The sequence below is a fragment of the Lemur catta genome, chromosome 3, assembly GCF_020740605.2.
Source record: "Lemur catta isolate mLemCat1 chromosome 3, mLemCat1.pri, whole genome shotgun sequence".
In the NCBI taxonomy this organism is placed as follows: Eukaryota; Metazoa; Chordata; class Mammalia; order Primates; family Lemuridae; genus Lemur; species Lemur catta.
This window is the reverse complement of record NC_059130.1, coordinates 121,742,960-121,759,889: the sequence shown is the minus strand read 5'-3', so window position 1 is coordinate 121,759,889 and position 16,930 is coordinate 121,742,960. Positions and strand designations below refer to the sequence as shown.

Below are 16,930 nucleotides of genomic sequence, written 5' to 3'. Positions count from 1 at the left end.
GGAAACGGGCAGTGCTGCTCTAGCACAGCCACGGGTGGGCGGGGCAGACTGGACATCATTGGTCCTGGAGCCAGTGCGCTGCCGCCCGTGTGGGGCCACAGGGGAAGAGTGACCCAGGGAGTCAAAGGGAGACCAGCAGGGGGTGGGGGGCACTCGTGTGCCTAACACTGCTGTGCTTTTCCTTAGCTACTTTATTTTCTCAGTAATGTCACTTAGCACCTGAGGTATGTGCGACTCTCCCTGAACTAAATATGTCACCTCTGCCTCCCCAGGCACAGGGGACAGTTGTCATTCAAAATGCACTTGCACATAATTGGGCTTTCCTTTTTGATTGTTCTTTTTCCTCTTGGTAACACAGCGTAACTCCTCTCTGTGACCTTGGCACTTATTAGACGTAGGTCGTAGGTCGTAGCTAGTTGCTTCCCTAAAAGAGCAACTTTCCAGCTCTCGTTTTCAGGGTGCCTGACAGCAGCTGTGACGATGGTGATTTCAAAGTGGTTTTCCCCATAAGTGTCGACTCCACTGTCACCCACAGGAGAACACACCCGTTTCTCTTTCATCAGATCCCCATGTTAAAAAATTTTTTAAAAGGTCTGTACTTTGTTAGAAAGCACACCATGGCAGCTTTACTAAGTGCATTTTTTGAGTATACCTTTCCGATTAAAACGCCCATTCACAAGTGTGGCTCCACTGGGCTGTAGCGCACACGGCTTCCTGTCTGCAGGCTCAGCTGGGTCTCCCTGCCCCCTGGAAAGAACTGTAGCCCCGTGGCACCTGTGCTGCTTTGTCGGACCTCGGGACTGGGGTGTCCTGAGCTCCTCTCCAGGAGATTGAGGAGGTTGGGCCCTGATTTGACAAGAGTGGCCTTGGCCAGGGAGCCATAGAGGAGGCTGTGGCAGCCTACGAGCTCTGCACAGGAGCATCTGTGAGCCCCTGGCCAGGTAAGGAGATGCAGGAAGTGTGGGGGATTCATGCTTAGAAGAAAGAGCTCACGTTATTCTGCAGGCACAGGCTGGGCTGGGTGGGACTCATGAGTTAAACTGGCAGGTGCCACAGGGTCTAGGTACTCTTGCCACAGCTGCTCTTGAATGGCTACAGAGTAGGATTCAGTTAGGCACCTCTTCTCCACCTGTATGAGGTTTCTGACCCTGCCTAAGGCATCCCGGCCAGCTCCCTCACACAGCCACCATGTGCTCGGGAAGGCAAGCTTACTTTAACAGCATAGGAAGTAAACCGTGGTGGGAAAGGATTTGCCACTCTAGAAGACCCCGGAGCATATCACAAAGACAGTAGGACCCAAAGTGATCATGACATTCCTGATTCTATTCCCTTAGCCCTCACCGAGCACCCAGCAGGCCCTGGGCTACCCACTTACATTCACTTTCCAGTTTCATCCTGCCCCTGTTTCCAGGAGATGTTTCTGTCCCCATTGTACTGAGGAGGAACCTGAATCTCAGAGGGGTCCAGTGACTTGACCTGTGCCACACAGCTGGGGATTCAAACTCCGGGCTTCAGACACTAAAGCCCACTGTGTGCCTTGTTACCACCCATTGCCACCTGCTGAATCGATTTCGGAGGATCTGCCTCTTGGCACTAGGCCGCTCCTCGACAGCAGAGGTGTCCCTGCATTTCCCCCCACTTTACTACAAATAATAGATATGTATTTTATCATCCAACATGTATGTCATACTGGGGGCTGGGGCGGTTGTTGGGGATGTGACTAGATAAGCCACCAGGGAGAAGGAGCTGCAGGTGGCTTCACCCAGCTGCTTCGGATTCTCTGCATCACATCCATTAAGAGAAACCTGCAGGTTCTCAGGCTGACGGCCAATGCATTTCTCCCTCCCTCCAGATTAGAGCTCACAGCCTTTCCCATGCTGATACGAATCTCGGTGTGTCCTGGTAGCACACGCCTTTCCTCCCCACCGTTCCCTCTGTCACTGACTGTGCCAGTTTTCTATTGCTGCATGACAACCCACCCAGAGCTCAGTGGCTTGAAATGACAGGAATTTATGTATAAGTTCTCTTGATGTCTTGGGTTGGCCGGGTTCACTCATGCAACTGCATTCATGGGATGGATCATTTCAAATCCAGACCCCTGCAGCCCAGGCACAGGGGCGCCTGCCGTGTCAGGTCATGCCGGACATGCACCGTGACCACCTCTACATGGCCTTAGACCTGTCCCTTCAGTGGTAAAAATGGATTTGGATTAAATGAGAATTTCAAAAGGATTATGTTGAGGCTATGGTCCAACCTGATTTTACAGAGGAGGAAACTGAGGCAGAGGGAGGGAAAGGAGCCTGCCACACAGCTAGTTTGTGGTGGAACTGAAGTCAGAGCCAAGGCTGCTCACCCCAGGCCAGGACCCTGTGCCCCACTCTCAGCACCTCCCTCATCCTGGACAGCCCTGGGGCCCTGCCCAAGGACATTAGCAGCTCAGCTGGAGATGTTGGAGGCTCTCAGCAAAGCTCCCCTGTGCCCCTGAGTCAGCCAACCATTGTGATCTGGAAGGTGAACCCCAAGTTCAGGGTGCTGTTCTCTCCAGGATCCCCAGCTGGCAAGGAGGTGGTCATGGCCAGCAGGATCTGAGGGACTCACCCTTGGCTTTTTCACAAACCTCACCGTTAGAAACAGCCTGCTTGCTGACTTCCTCCTGCCCTCGAGTCACTGTCACGTGACTCAGGGCCGCCCCAATCCCCCCATCAGCCTGGTCTCTTCACTGAGTGGCCACAGGACAGGGCCCTGTCTATCCAGATTGTCCACCTGCCACCGTACCCCACACAGGGCTGGACACAGGCTCGGTGAGCAGGGAGGAACCTGGGCCCAGCTTTACCTGTGGGTCAGTCGTCTTTGCTCAAGTTCAATCTGTTGATTTCTTTTCTATACTTCTTCATTCTCTTTCTCTTCTTCTTTGTGCGTGTGTGTTTTACAGCTTTATTGCAATATAATTAACAGACTGTACAATCTGCCTATTTAAAGTGTACAATTCAAAGTTTTTAAATATATTCACAGGGTTGTGCAGTTATTGTCACAAACTAATTTTAGAACATTTTCATCCCCCGAAAAAGAAATCCCTGTAACCCCGTATGTAACAGCCACTCTGCATTCCTCCCCAGCTCTTCCTGCACCACACCCCACCTCCCAGGCAACTATTAATCTCCTTTCTGTCTCTATAAACTTGCCTGTTCTGGACATTTCCTATAAATGATACCACACAGCATGTGGTACCGTAGCTGGCATCTGTCCCTTAGCGTGATGTTGTCAAGGTTCATCCAGGTTGTAGCGTGTATCAGTACTTCATTCATTTTTATCACCAAATAAGTGTCCATATGTGTGGACATCTGTTTCCATTTGTCATGGATATATACCTAGGAGAATTGCTGGGTCACATGTTAATGCTATGATTAACCTTTTGAGGAATTGCCAGACTGTTTTCCAAAGTGGCTGCAACATTTTGTATCCACCAGCAGCGTATCAGGGCTCTACTGGTTCCACATCTTTGCCAACACTTGCTATTGTCGGTCTTTTTGATTATAGTCACTCACTGGGTATCTCATTGTGGTTTTGATTTGTATTTCCTTTGCTTTCCTTAGATGTTGAGCATTTTTTCATGTCCTCATTGTATATCTTCTTTGGAGAATTGTCTATTCAGATCCTTTGCCCATTTTTTTAAATTGGGTTATTTGCTTTTTATTTTTGAGTTGTAAGAATTCTTTTTATGGATTCTAGCTAGAAGTTCCTTATCAGAAATGTGATTTGCAAATATTTTCTTCCTTTCAGTGAATTATCTTTTCACTTCTTGGTGTTGCCCTTTGACAACCACAAAGGTTTTAAATTTTGATAAAGTCCAATGTATCTATTTTTTTCTTTGGTTGCTTGTACTTTTGATATCAGATTTAAGAAACCATTTCCAAATTCAAGGTCCTGAAGATTTACTGCTATGTTCTTTTTCTAAGAGTTCTGTAGTTTTAGCTCTTATATTTAGGTCTTTGATCCACTTTGAGTTAATTTTATATATAATGTGAGGTAAGGATCCAACTTCATTCTTTTGGATGGGGATATCCAGTTGTCTCAGTTCCATTTGTTAAAAAGACTATTCTTTCTCCATTGAATTGCCTTGTCACCTTACCTGTGGTTTTTAAGTATATGTTTTTACCTCTTTATGCTTTAAAGATACACTGCATATGCATCTTGCTGTTACTTTTACGTTGTCCCTTAGTTTGAGAAAAATCCTATTTAATTATTTTTTCTTGAAAGTTGATATATGCAGAAACATATCTGATTTCTTATCAGATAGGAGAGGTCAGATTATGCTGTAGTAACAAACAATTCAATCTCAGTAGTTCCTCACTTACGCTACAAGTGTAATGCCAGTAGGTAGGGAGGGCTCTGTTCATCATGGTCACTTAGGGACCTAGGCTAGTACAGGCTACCTCTTCACATAAACAAGCTGTCACAGTTGCCAGGACTCAGGAAAGAATGTGGTGGGCAAGTCACTGGCTCTCAAAGCATCTACCTGTAATGATGCATGTCACTTTTACTCATGTTTCATTGGTCAAAGAAGGTCACATGGTCACATCTAACTTCAAAAGGTTTGGGCCGTGCAAAAAAACACCCAAAAATCACAACCAGAAATATTCAGTGTATAATATTATGACATTATTTCCCTGGAGTATACTGAAATATAATGAAATCAGCTGATTTGGACGTTCTGTTGTGCATCACAAACTTTAATTATTGTAAGAAAATTCCTTTGTAGAAGTTTCCTTAAACAAATGGTACCTACTTGATGGTAAGAGTTTTTAGGTGCTTGGAGTAGGGCAGAATGAGCACAGGCTTGGAACTTGAAACCCAGATCTGCTGCTTACTAGCTGTGTGGCTTTGGACAATTTATATGACTTCTTGAAGACTTTGTCTTATCCTCTATGCCAGCAGTCCCCAACTTTTTTGGCACCAGGGACAGGTTTCATGGAAGACAATTTTTCCACGAATCAGGAAGGCGGTAGTTTGGGGATGATTCAAGCACATTACATTTATTGTGCACTTTATTTCTATTATTATTACATTGTCACTTGCCACTCACTTATAGGGTTTTGATATGAGTCTGCGGTCACTTGCCACTCACTTATAGGGTTTTGATATGAATCTGCGAGCAATTGATTTATGATGGTCTCTGTGCAGTCAAACCTCTCTGCTAATGATAATCTATATTTGTAGCTGCTCCCCGGTGCTAGCATCACCACCTCAGCTCCACCTCAGATCATCAGGCATTGGATTCTCATAAGGAGCCACAACCTAGATCGCTGCATGCACAGTTTACAGTAGGGTTCATGCTCCCATGAGCATCTAATGCCGCCTCTGTTCTGACAGGAGGACGGAGTTCAGGTGGTGATGGGAGCAATGGGGAGCAGCTGTAAATACAGATGAAGCTTCACTCATTGCCCACCGCTCACCTCCTGCTGTGCTGCCCAGTTCCTAAAACGCTATGGACTGCAGCTCTATTCAATATCCTACATGCAGGAGTATTAGCAGCAGTGTATGTGAGTGTCTTGAACAACGACAAGCAGAAAATGGGCATCCAACAAACTAGTTCCCTCCTTTCTCATCAGCAGCAGGGTCTTCCCCATGGTTCATCATGAGACTGTCAGCAAAGGTTAGGGCTGACATAACAACTCCCTGTATCTGCTTTAAGGGACAAAAATTGCACTTGGTCTGGGTGCTGCCAAATGGACTCAAAACTGAGTAAAGTTTTATTTTTCTCTACTTTTAAAAACGACCAAGGTACACTCAAAGCTCATAAAAACCTAATGTAATAATTTCCTTGTATCACGTGCATGCCTTACCCTTTCATCTTCTAACTTGGAATAAAAGAACACAAACACAAGGACCAGCCACCTGTGGGCACTCGCTTCTAGCATGCTGTCAGAGCTCTGAGCTTTTTTCAGAAGCATCCAGATCACCCCACCCCAGATCTGTCTGTCTTGCCACACACGAGGCTCAAGGAGGGCTCTTGCTCCTGTGGTGCAGTGGAGACTGAGTGGCAGGCCTTCCAGGAGAGAATGAGAATAGTAAGAGGACATTCTCACTGTAGAAATGGCACCTCAGGGTGTCTGAAAAGAAAGTTCAACCTGCAGGCCCCAACCCAATCAGCAGGGCTAAACCAGTGCCTCTCGTGCCCCAGTGGCCACGACCTCACCTGTGTCACCTGCACCGTGGACGTGGGGCTTCCCTTGAGGCCCCTTCTCAGACAACTGGGATCCTAAGGGATGAATCCTGCCTCTGCCCCTTAAAAATAAAAACAAAAAAACAGGAAAAAGAACTTCCCCACCTGAGAGAGAGGACTGGAGATTCCTTCTGTTTAGCTGGGGTCCAGGTCCCTGACCTTGACCCTGGATCCCAACCATCAGGAGAGGCCTGGCACTTTAGAGCATAAAAGCAGCTGCTGGCCCTTACGTTCGCCCTGGCTGGTCTCTGTTGCTCACAATCCATTCAAAGCAACTCAGCAACTATTAGCTGCGCACTACGATGAGCCCCGCCAGGGTGCGTTAGACTTTTTCCCTGTTCTCAAGGAGAGTAGGGCTTTCTTTCTCTTAGCTAGTAACAACTAACTTTTAGAAACACTTGGTATCAGTGTGTGATATACATATGGGAGAGTCCACATATCATAAGGATGCAGCCCAGTCCACATATCATAAGGTTTTCACAAACTAAAACTGGTGCCCAGGTCAAGAACACAACATTACCCAGAACCCAAAAGCTGCCCCACCCTCCAAGCCACAAATCACTGCTCACCACCCCAAGGTACCTTGACTTAGCAAAGTTGGCAACAACAGCTACCTTGAATGTACAGTGTGCCAGGCACTGGTATAAGCACTTCACATCTATGCATTCATTTAATTCTTACCCCTTAGATGTGAAGACACGAAGAGCTGGGCACAGAGCTAGCAAGTGGCAGAATCTGACTTTGAACCCAGGCAGTTTGTTTCCAGAACCCATGTGTCCTTGACTACTCCCCTTTCATTGCCTCCCCTGGGAATGAACAGAACCCACTCACAGTACGCTGCAGCACCAATACATAGTGATGCTCACCGTTCAGTTCTGAGAGTATCAGGAAAAGCCATAGAGGGTGGTGAGGTCTGGGCTGAACCTTACTGAATGGGTAGGAGTTCCCCTAGGGGGTAAAGGGGAGGAGGTGCATAAGCAGAGTTGCGAAGCCGCCTGGGTCCTGTGTGGTGACGTGGGGTAGAGGCACATGGGGGTGGGGATATCAAGGATTCAGCAGGCCTGTAAATATGTTTGGGTGTTCAGACTTTGCCAGGGTGGGCTTAGGAACAGGAGATGGACTTGCTCAGGTTTAGAGTTGGTGACCAGCCCCTAGGTGAGGCCATACACCACGTGCTTGCTTCCCTGGCTCAGCGGTGTGGGCACAGGATAGGGCCCAGCCTCCCGGGATGCCCTTTGCTTGGCCTCTAACCAACCATTCATTATTGGTTGTACAGGTTTAAGAGCTGTGCAAAATTTTGTGGTGGTTTTCATGTGTGTTTGGGTAGGGTCAAAAAAGAGACTCCATCTCCATCTTTCAGACTCTTTTTAACCCAGATAGTAGAAAGAAGACATAGTCGATTTTAAAATTATTGAAAATATGAAGGAAAAAGAGGTGGCCTCATTACAAGTCTGCGTGGGTCAGGCACTTTCTATGTGCAAGGCCGTGGGTGGGTGTCAACTGCATAACGGTAGGGCTATGAATGATACAGGGAAAGGAGAAAGGTAGTGGTGTCCAAATGGCCTGGCTGCTCAGAGCCGAAGCTGCGAGGCTTCATGGCGGTGTGATTTGGGATTGTGGCAGGAGGTGACAGGATATTATGCAGAACTATCCAAGTGAGCAAAGCTGGAGCTAGAACTTTTGGACACTGAGGTTAGACCCGAGGAGTGAGCACAGGCCCCTGAACTCCGGCTAAGGAGGTCGAGCGCTGCATCGCCCAAATGGGGAGCCTTGGGCGCCCTGGAACTCCCAGCTGAGCCGCCTGTCACCGTCCCTGCCGCGCCATCCTCTGCCCCACCCTGGCCGACGCCCCGGGCCTCTCCGCACTCCCGGCCCTGCCCTGTCCTGTGCCCGCGCGGCTCCTGGGCGCTACCCCGGCTCCTCGGGCCGTCGCGCCCGGCACCCCGCGCCCCTCCTTCCCGCCCAGCCTTCCGCTCTCCCCCGCTCGCTGCGCAGCGCCGGCTCCTCCCGCGGCTGCATTGCAGACGTCGCCGCCGCAGGGCGCGCCAGGGCCGCGCAGGCAGCCGAGCCAGGGTACGTGGGGCCCCGGGCGGACCCGACGGCGCCAGGAGACGGGCGGCTCAGCGGGGCAGGGAGCGCGCGGCCTGAGCGGGCCTTCGGGCAGGGCTCCTGGGGCCGTCGGCCGGGGCAGCGGGCGCGGCCGTCGGGCTCGGAGCTGTACCTGCCCTCGAGCACCGCGGCGAACCCTGGCCGGCCTCCCCTATCCCGGCGGGAGGGCGAGCGAGCGGGGCGCAGGGGCGGCGGCTGGACGGGCCCCGGCCCCCCGGACTTGGCGCGTGGGGCCCCTGGGGCCGCGCTCCACCCGCGCCCTCCTGCCGGGCCCCCGCCGTCCAGCGCGGCGCCGCGCGGCTCGGGCGCAGTTCCGGCGCAGTCCCCGCGCCCAGCGGCTCGGCGCCCCACACCTGCTTCTGCCCGGCTCCGGGTGACGTAGCACCTCTCGATTGGTGCGCGCGGCCTGGGGGGCGGGGCCGGGCCCGGTGAGCTCACCGCCGCGCCCCGCCATTGGCCCGGGCGGCACACTCGGGCAGTGGCGGGGAGACAGCGGTACCCGGAGCCCCGCGAGTCGTTCCAGCTGCGGCGTGCGGAGCTGAGCGGGCTCGGGGCCGGGCCGGGCGGGGCGGAGGAGCAGGGAGAGGCGGCTCGGCGCGAGCCAGACCGGGCGGCAGCCGTGCTCACCGAGTCCCAGTGAGTGTGCGGCGGCGGAGGGGCGAGGCGGCCGGGCGCGTGCGGGACGAGGGCGGCGGCCGGCGGGGGCGCGCGCGGGCGGGGGCGGGGCCGGCGGCGCGGGGGCGTGGGGAGCACGCGTGCCGGGGGGCGGGGGCGCGAGGGCAAGTGCGCGTGGGTGTGCGGACACGCGTGTCCCGGGCGCGCGTGGGGGCGCGGGGCCAGGAGGGCGTGCGCGGGCCGGGCGTGTTTACAGAACGAGTGTGCGGCGACCGCGTGTGCGGGGCGGCCGCGGAGCGCGCGCGTTTCTGGCGCGCGTGGGGGCGAGAGTTTAGGTGCGCGGGACCGGGCTTGGGGGGCGTGTTTCTGGAGCGAGTGAGCGGGGTTGAGTGTGAGCAGCGCGGGTGCGAGGCGTGCGGGAAGGGGTGCGTGTGGGAGTGGGTGTGAGCCACGCGTGTCGGTCGAGCGAGTGGGGAGTGTGGGTGGGGACCGGGGCCGTGTTTCTGGAGCGCCCAAGGGTGTGCGGGGGCGTGCGGGACAGGTGTGTTGGGCGGTGCGTGGGGGCAGGGGCGTGTGTGTGGAGAGGGCGTGCGACACGCGTGTCCGCGGAGCACGCGGGGGAGGGAGTGTCCTAGGTGCGTGCGCGAGCGTGCGGGGCTCGAGTGTCGGGGGTGTGTTTCTGGAGCGGGCTGAGGGCGCGCGCGTGTTTATGTGTAGGAGCGACGGTGTGTGGGCGCGCATGTCGGGGGCGCGCGGGCGGGGCCAGGGCGGCGTCGGGGCACGCGCGGGCCTTGCGGGGACTCGGGGTGCGCGCAGGGGGCCGGGTCCACTGGCGGGTGTATTCCTGCCGTGGCCCCTCCTCACCGCAGAGGGGTGCGGGGACAGCCCCGCGCTACGCTGCGGGCGCCTCTTGGGACCGGGCGGCCGCAACTGCTTTTGCCTGCAGGCCAGTGGTGCAAGTGGACGCTTTATTCTTCCGTGAGTAGGGTGCAATCCCGAAAGTGAAGACAGGGGTTTGGAGGAACTTCCTGAGACCTTTGCTCACCTGCACACCAGTGTCGGGAGAGGCCAGTAGCCCTCGCTTCCTCCAGCCGCGCGCAGGTGGGCGGGAGCAGATGCTCAGGGTGGCCCTCTTGCTTTTTAGGATCGCTCAGGGTTGGGTGTCTAGGTGTTGCACAACCTTAGGGGTGGCACTGATGGTGTTTGGGTTTGAGACTTCTTCAGTCACCATAGATCACTGCAGACATCAAAACCGATTTCTTTACAAATTAGATATCAGAACAAATTTCTGAAATGATAATATTCTTGCAAACTATCTTCTTAATCAGTTGCCTGCCTCACCAGGGAATGACGACGGTGTTAAAGTTCATTTCCTATTTTGCCCACTATTATTTGCTCTGATTTCTGTTGGCCAACTTGAAGTATCTAATCACGAAAGCAGACTCAGAAAACGGGAGAAGGGCCCTCGGATAACTACAGAGGCGCCTCGTGCATTTGTTTAGTGGAATGCATTCCACCTCTCCCCCAGTGAGGCAAACCCTGACATTCCTAAATTGTGCCCCCACCAAGTTTTGTCACGTGTGGGTAAAATGCCTGGCTATACCTCCGTCTTTTTCTCTTACTGCCTAAAGGAATTGTTCAGACAGTTTCCCTGCAGAAGATGCATCATAGAAACTAGTGCCCAGGAACCCGACAACCAGGAATACATTAATCAGTAGTAGCACTTTTTGTGGTGTGTTTAGAGGAAAATAGTTATTAAGGCCAGAATTAGATAGTAATAAATAAATTTGTATTTCTCATTTTCTTTGTATTAGATTTAGAGGGTATTAATAGTTAATGCTCTAGAAAACAGCATTCATTTACTTACAGGATATGCATTTCCCAAGTAAATTTAGCATAGTAATGAAAACAAGCAAGGGACTGCTGTGAATCCCTAAGGGATCTTGACTAGGTCATCCTGATTATAATCTGAACAATCCAAGTGGAAATACAGTATTTAATGCAGTGATTAATAACATTGTATTATTTAAGGATTTTCATCAACTCTTCTGCTTTTGTGATATACTCACAGACATGTAATTTCAGGCTTTTCTTGAGTCTTCTCTTTAGGACTCAGCGGGGACTTCTGTCTAAAATAGCTGTCACTGCTGCAATATACTCATGTTGGACTGTTCTAGAGTACAGAGCATGGCTAACAGGTGGAACTGAGAATTCTTTACTTCATGTGATAAAGATAGTAAAGTTAAAGAATTGGTTGACATTGAAAGTTTCCCGGAGTGAAAGGTCTGAAGCTCTTATTAAAGGCTAAGATTCACTTGCTCAGCTCAAGATCACTGTCTTCTAGCAGTGCAGGAAATGTCTGGAGTTTCGTTGGAGATCCATCATAATTTTTCTGATGTTTTGATCATTGCTATCGGAAACGTCTGAAGTTGCAGAACTGTGCTTGTAGGCTACCTTTTTAAAATGTTTAAGGAAAAGTTATTAATACTCTTATGTAAAACACATCTTTAGGTATCACACCGAAAGTTCAGTAAAGACCATTTCGTTAAACTTGGCACAGTCCTTTAGCTGGTACAGAGGTTTCCTGGAAGTCCTTTATTCTTTCTCTCCCACCCTGCCCCTTCTTCACACCCCTTCTTCCAACTATTCATTGTGCTTTCTCTGATTTAAAGTGGTTTAATATTTGTCTCCCATTGATCTTTTCAAAAGGAGGAGATTCTCAGAGTGGTGCCAAGTCCTAGTTATTAAATAACAACTGTGCATCCTGTCACAGTGTATAAACCTGATATTTGGGAGCTAATTTCAGTTATGGATTCCTTTGCCAGATCTTTTGGCAGCCATGCGTGAGATAGTTTATTTGTGTACACCTCACCTTTTTCCAAAAAGTGATTTAAGGGAGTTTACCGAGGTACAGATTATATGATGCAGCAAGATAAAATAAAAATAGATGAAATGATTAGGCAAAAGGAAAGTGAAGGTACAAGAAAGAGAAATGGGGATACTAATGAAGTTAGTAAAGAACATTCGTTTTATAAAAGCTTATATACTTTCTAGGTGTAGGCCATGCGCTGCATTCTAGGTTTTCTGGCAACTGTAGAATAAACAGTGTGTGGTTAATTTTGTTTTATCCCCTACACAAAATGAATGTTGTTATATTCCATGTAAGGTCTAGCAGCCATCAGTTAATGTTGAGAGAGGATGGGAGAAGTCCAGATGAGATGTACTGAATTATATTAATAAGACCATGTTAATATTAGTCATATATAACATTTATCAGCTTAGTAGCCCACTAGGTGACACAAATGGATATTGTCACCTCATCTCAGGATATTGGCACTCAAAATCACGACGCTCTTAAGTTATAGTCTTCTCCTCTTGAATGAATTGCTCCAAAGTGCTGTGTTCACCTTTTCTTTGCTAGTCTCTGATACACCTACATTTGGCATAATGCAGCAGACAAGGAAATGCCTTTGTCATCAGGAAATCATTATGTTATTCTCCTCCCCCCCACCAAAGAAGTGTAACAAGTGACTCATTAAAACTACAGTATGGAGCTGGGGGCGGTGACTCAGGCCTGTAAACCCAGCGCTCTGGGAGGCTGAGGAAAGAAGATCACTTGAGGCCTGGAGTTCAAGACCAGCCTGGGCAACATAGTGAGACTCAGTCTCTACAAAAAAAATTGAAAAATCAGCCAGGTGTGGTGGCGTGTGCCTATAGTCCCAGCTACTCAGAAGGCTGAGGTGAGAGATCACTTGAAGCTCAGAAGTTGGAGGCTGCAGTGAGCTATGATCATGCCACTGCACCCCAGCCTGGGTGACAAAGTGAGACACCCTGTCTCAAAAAAAAAAAAAAAAACCATGGTATGATATTTTGTAAATAGTGGGTTAAAAAAATGGGGGAGTGGTACCAGTATGATCTTGTTTGATGCTTCATCTCAATAAAGTTCCTTCCCTGTACTAACTGGAATTTTAGTTTTGAAAGTGTCATGGTACTACCTATAATTTGCTTAATTTTATATTGTCTTTCAAGCGTTGAAAATAGGGCATAGCTTTAGACATAGGACATGGGGAGATCAGTCAGCTCATTTTTAAAGCACCAACTGTATATTCATTGTTAAGCAAATGATAACTAATAATTAAATATTAATTGGAAGAAGGTACAGCACAGGAGTTGCTCCAGGGGCAAATGTTTATAGGAGTTAAACTGCTGATGATAAACTGCAGTATGGAAAGTATGGTAAATAATGTCAATAAATTTCTCCATTATGTTGAACTAATATTTATCAGCTACTAAAATTAACCAGTCTCTCTCTCTCTCATTTTTTTTCACCTTTCTTCTTCTGCCTGACTTTGACCATCATCCAAAACCAATCCCACTCTTTCGGCCTACCTGCCCCCAGCCACTCAGACCACAGCCAGCCTGGTGCGCTCACCCTTGCCCCTCGCTTCGCTCCGCTCCGTAGTAAATCCTTCCTCTTTGTTCTCCGAGCCTAACTCAAGTTTTCGCTCATTAATGAAGCCTTTCCTCTCATTTCCCAGATTAGATTAGCAGCTCTTTGGGGCTTGGGGGTGGCACCTAAATTATATCTTCCCCTACTATGTCTAGCATAATGAAATCTAGGAGTTGGAGCTTTTCATAAATACTGTTAGTTGGAAAGAGATTATACAGCAAGATGCTACTCGTTGGATGGAGTGAGAAGAATGTAATGACTGTGTGTTTCTTCAATCCTAAAACAAATCTGATCCTGCTTCGCGTGTTCAGTTCATTCTTTTCTGTTGGTAATTTAGGCACAAACTCCATATGCTCTCCTGTTCAGGTCAGTTCAAGGTCGCTGGTGGATTTGAGTTTTCAATGACGTGATCTTGAGGTAGCCCTGCAAATCTCGGACACTGTACTGGTATAAAATAGCTAGGCCTGACACCTGAATTATCTTCCCAGATTTCTTAAGATTAGCCAGAAGCTTACTATTCTAGGGATGTGTGTAGGTAGAAGCTGTTTTCTTCCATATAATACAGCAGGGTGGGTGCTGGGCATTTATGTCATCTCTCCTACTCAATAATGAGAAACTTTCCTTTATATCTCTGTATCTCAGTCCCTTACCTGTTTTCCAAACCTATTAATGGTTCAGGAGTCAATGTGGGATGTCAACATCAGATTTAAAAATCAGACTGCATTGCACATAGTAAGGGTAAGTATTAATTTGGGAAGTTTTTATTTCAAATATATGTGTGATTGTGGGTACTGGGTCCTATTCCTTTCTGTGGGCCACAGTCAAAAAAAGTTGAAAACCACTGGACTGGATAATTCCTACGTTGTCTTTCAATTCCGGTGTTCTATAGTGATTGTCCTCTATGGGATGTGTCTGTTACTGTGACACTGCATTTGGCAGTCTCTTAAGGCCTGGAAGAGATAAGATACTTCTGTATGTATATGATTCAACAACAGATGGTCTCCCGCTAGGCTGGAGTTCAGTGTACGTTTTCTCGTCTGATTTCTTTGAATGATGAACACTGAATCAGTGTTTCAAATAAACGTGACAGTTTATTTCTGTCGTACTTTATCCCATGTATTAGAAATTCTAATGACATTTGTAAGCTATAAGGTATATTTAATGATATTAAGTAACATTTTTTATTTGTAAGTAGAAGCAGAATTTTTCCAATACTTATTTAGCAAAAGGGCCCACATTCCAGTTAATAGATTGACTTTAGACTTCTCTTTCAGGTACAAGAGTCAGAACTCTAACTTAGACTGGCTTACCTGTAAAAGGGAATTTATTGACTCTTAGGGAGTCCAGATTTAGTGTCATCTTCAGGTATAGCTGGTTCTAGATGTTCAAGTGATATCATTAGGAATCTATCCCTCTATTGGCTCTCCTCTCTTCTATGTTGATTTTATTCTCATGCAGGGGTTCCCGATGTGGCAGTAAGATGACCCACAAAGCACCAGGTTTTGCCAGAGTAACAAATGTCTATGGGAAGACAGCTCTTCTTTCCCGGTAGTTCCAGGAATGTTCTGTTATTGGCCTGACTTGAGTCATGTGTTCAATCACTTGAGTAAGGGAAGGTAGTACTGTCGTATACCCACTCCTGGACTCAAGAATCGGGGTCAGCACCTCCTAAACTGGGTATAATCCCTGTCTTAGTGTGGGCTGCTGTGGCAAAGTGCCATAGACAGGTGGCCTGTAAACAACAGAAGAGGCTGGAAGTCCAAGATCAGGGTGCCAGCATGGTGAGGGCCCTCTTCTGGGTTGCAGACTTCCAGCTTCTCGTTGTAGCCTCACAAGGTGGGAAGAGGACAAGACTGCTCTCTGGGCTCTCTTTTATAAGGGCACTAATCCCATTCATGAGGGCTTCACCCTCATGACCCAGTCACTTCCCAGAGGCCCCAGCTCCTATTACCATTACCATGGGGGTTAGGATTTCCGCATATGAACTGGGGAGACACAGGCATTCAGTCCATTGCACTCCCTGAAGGAGAAGCAAAGTGCCCCATCTCAGGGAAGGGAGAGGCATGCTGGGGACGTCCTGTGGAGGAACTGGTACTTCACACTTGACTGTCATATTCCTAAAGAAAACACCATTCTGAAACCACAGAAACTCATGATAAGGCCTTTATCCATGTTTTTATTCTCAGGGTCTTATTTTAAATGAGAAGGAAAAACCAGAACACTTCCCCTTTTAGTGAATCTTTAAGTGGGTGCTAACTAACAGTCCCTAGAATTGTTTTCAGGAAATGTGATTCAGTTACCTACTGTTACGCCCTGTGGTTTGGATTAATCAACAAAGAATTTATTTAAAGATCTTTTTGTCTTTTCTAGTGAAAGAAACCATTCATTCCACTCTGGCCAGAATCAATACCCCTGACATTTTTTGTGTGTATGTGAAAGATGTTTTATCTAATAATGTAAAAGATAGGAAATGCCTGCCCTAAAACTGATGATTCTAAAAGCTTATAAATCAATCGAATAATGTTTCCCAAATAAACATTGCAATAAATGTTAGGCAGTTTCCCAGGATAGCCTGAGAACAAAAACCTTTTTGAACCCATAGTAGATACTCTGCTTTTGCAGGAGAAAAACAATGAAAATAATGTGTGCAGACATATATCACGTTCATACTATAAAAAATTGAACTATATAATCTGCACAATATGTCAATAGTAACATACACTTAAATGTTGCAAAACAAATGAAATAGTGAACCTCACATTTAAATATTAAGTGATGTTGGTTGAATAAAAAAATATGAAATAACATCAGTAAATGGAAATGTTTTTAGTAAAGATTCTTAATTCATAAGGTAGAACTCAAAATGGTTTTCTGGACTTGAAATGTTCCCGACACATAGAAATGATGAATACTCAAGGTGATGATGGATACCCTAAATACTCTGACTTGATCATTACACACTCTATGCACGTAACAAAATACCCTACATACCCCATAAATATGTACAAATACCATGTATCAATAAGAAAATAGTTCTCTAAAAATACAAAGTCTAGCTCTCTGATGTTTTAGAATAAAGCCAGAGAGAGTAATTTAAGTTTGTTGATAACATAACCCTAATATTATTGTCCATTATGATTACAATTTTATTTTTATTCCCAAATAGAACAAAGAAAAGACAGCGTGAGAGAGATCTTTCTGCGGTGTGTTGAAGAGTTAGAACAATGAAAGGGAAAAGAGAACGTAGGTGACAGAGGTGATCGTGTCTGTCTGGGGTTGTCTGAAGTGGAATTGACTGGCGCTGAGCAGTGAGAGCCAGGATGGCGTCTCCCTGCGGTGGAAGAAAGCAGGCGGTCGGAACAGGTATTGGGGCAGACGGTTTCCCATGCTAGTTCCTGGGTGACAAACACCATTCATTAATGCACGAAGCTCTGCTGGGGTCTGTGTTAGGCTGCAGTAGCACCTGACCTCATGAGAAGAGGCAGAGGAAGAGTGTGGACTGAGAATTTCCTGACTCAGAGACTGTCTATATC

General features: G+C 48.0%; 1 protein-coding gene across 5 annotated transcripts in view; it reads left to right on the top strand.

Moving 5' to 3' along the window:
- The window catches only part of CAMTA1 (calmodulin binding transcription activator 1), an 825,382-nt gene that overhangs the window by 764,209 nt on the left and 44,243 nt on the right, over positions 1-16,930 (top strand). For 3 of the 5 annotated variants that reach the window (XM_045546246.1, XM_045546245.1, XM_045546244.1), the window contains exon 1: positions 8,821-8,968. The exons of the other annotated variants lie outside the window; for them this stretch is intronic. The gene's annotated coding sequence lies outside the window, so the exon portion shown is untranslated. Of the gene's footprint in view, positions 1-8,820; positions 8,969-16,930 lie in introns of those variants that run through there. 5 annotated transcript variants of the gene reach the window in all.